At 48.5% G+C, this 2362-nt stretch overlaps 1 pseudogene; it reads left to right on the top strand.

The window, feature by feature from the left end:
- Nucleotides 1-508: 508 nt before the first annotated feature.
- LOC106570394 (gap junction alpha-9 protein-like) lies at nt 509-2128 on the top strand (annotated as a pseudogene).
- Nucleotides 2129-2362: the final 234 nt, after the last annotated feature.

Raw genomic sequence — 2362 nt, 5'->3', positions numbered from 1 at the left:
ATAAACTGTAAAACATCTTAATCAAGTAATTTTATATTCCACAAGTATTATCAGATACATTGTTTTGTACAGATAATTATCAGACTCAAGTTACAAATGCTGGTAAACACTCAAATGCATTTAGTTGTAAAAAAAAAATCATCACAAAAGTAATGTCTTCAGCGCAGGCACCCCCACCCCCAAACTACTTCCCGCTGCTATCGTCTCCTATATCCATTACACATGTCCCAATTTTTTTGGGGTCCAATAAACCTGGATCAATGGTAGACTAATTATTAATATTGTATATTTTTTCTCCAATTACCAATCATTGAAATGATCGTCATCATCATCAATACTAATTCATAATCAAATGAAGCCTGGAATTCTTTGAGCATTGTTTACACATTGTGCCATGTATTATTATTGACCTCCCCATACACTTAACTTTGACATTCTATTTCCATATTGTCTCTGCTTTTTAAGTAACAAAGACCTTTTCCCGTCAATAAGCAAAACCCGTATGAAGATGGGAGATTGGAACTTCCTGGGTGGGATCTTGGAAGAAGTGCATATCCACTCTACCATGGTGGGAAAGACCTGGCTGACCATCCTCTTCATCTTCCGGATGCTAGCACTTGGCGTTGCTGCAGAAGGCGTGTGGAACGACGAGCAGGCCGACTTCATCTGCAACACAGAACAGCCAGGGAGCCGCAATGTATACTACGACCGAGCCTTCCCCATCTCTCTCATCCGCTACTGGGTTCTCCAGGTCATCTTCGTCTCCTCGCCCTCTCTGGTTTACATGGGCCACGCCATCTACCAGCTGCGAGCTCTGGAGAAGATGCGTCACACTAAAAAGGCGGCTCTGCGTCAGGAGCTGGAGGCAGTGGACGTGGAGCTGATCGAGGTGCGGAGACGTATCGAAAGGGAGATGAGACAACTGGATCTGGGGAAGCTCAACAAGGCCCCGCTGAGGGGGTCCCTGCTACAGACCTACGTGGCCCACATCATCACTCGGTCTGTGGTGGAGGTGGGCTTCATGCTGTGCCAGTACCTCCATTATGGCCACCATCTGGACCCTTTATTTAAGTGCAAGAGGGAGCCCTGCCCAAATGTGGTGGACTGCTTTGTCTCCAGGCCCACGGAAAAAAACATCTTCATGATATTCATGCAAGGCATCGCCGCCGTGTCCCTCTTCCTCAGCCTCTTGGAGATCATGCACCTGAGCTACAAGAAGCTCAAGAAGGGCATCCTGGCCTACCAACCACATCTCAAGGATGACCTGGATGACTACTATGTTAGCAAGTCCAAAAGAAACTCTGTTGTGCAACAGGTTAACATGGGGGGCACCTCTGTGGGCCGCAAGCCTACTATCCCCACAGCACCGAGTGGGTACACATTCCTGCTGGAGAAGCAGGGTAATGGACCCACGTATCCCCTCATCAATGCCTCCTCTGCCTTTGTTCCCATTCAGGGGGACCCTGGACTCAAGCCAGGTACTGACAGCTACAGACAGTAAGGAGGGAGTGTTGCCAAGTCCTACTGAGCACAACAGCAACTCAAACACCAGCAGTGAGACGACACGGTCTCCCTCTGTGGATGAGCCAGAGGACCTTGTCGTGCACCCTCTACCCTACCACATGGATCCTCTACCCTGCCACCTAGATCCTCTCGCCCATCTCCCCCACCATGTGAGCTTCGATTCACGGGGCTCTGAGTACCCCGGGGTAGATGCCTCCTCATGTCCGACCCTTTCGGTCATTGTGAGGAAACCACGACGGGTCAGTGCCCCATGGAACTGTTCCACAGTGGTGGAAGGGAATGGCTCAAATAGTGGGGACTCCTACCCTGAGACAATAAGAATGAAGCCACGCTGCAGCTTTGCAGCCAGCCGAGCCAGGGCCTTCTCTAAGCCGGACCTCAAGAGAATGAGCAGACCTCATAGCTCGGACTCAATAGGAGAGCTGAGGTCTGCGTCCCGGCACAGCCACGATGGCAACAGTCCTCCTGTCTGCTCTCCCAAACTCCGAATGTCATTAGCAAGTAACGCCACAAGCAGACGAGCTCCAGGCGACCTGCAGATCTAAGAGTTAGGCTATTAAACTCATGTCACAAGAAACTGTTACAGTGTTAGGCTATGCTCACATTCCCCCATCACTCCCATTGATTGTTAGCTTTTGGTGCCTAAAATTATTTGAGGTTTGTAATGGCTGTTTAAAGAATTACAGTTTCTCTTGACCCATAGACTACTTTCAGGGTGAAGAACTACCTAACATCAAGTTGTAAAATAGTGAACTACTCCTTGAAGCAGGACAAAAGGGTAAAACTATGTTTGAGAGAAAAAGTATAGCAACGCCAGTGTCATGTTTACAGCATTGTT

Source organism: Salmo salar, chromosome 14 (assembly GCF_965601325.2).
Source record: "Salmo salar chromosome 14, fSalSal1, whole genome shotgun sequence".
Taxonomy (NCBI): Eukaryota; Metazoa; Chordata; class Actinopteri; order Salmoniformes; family Salmonidae; genus Salmo; species Salmo salar.
This window is presented reverse-complemented; position numbering and strand designations above follow the sequence as displayed.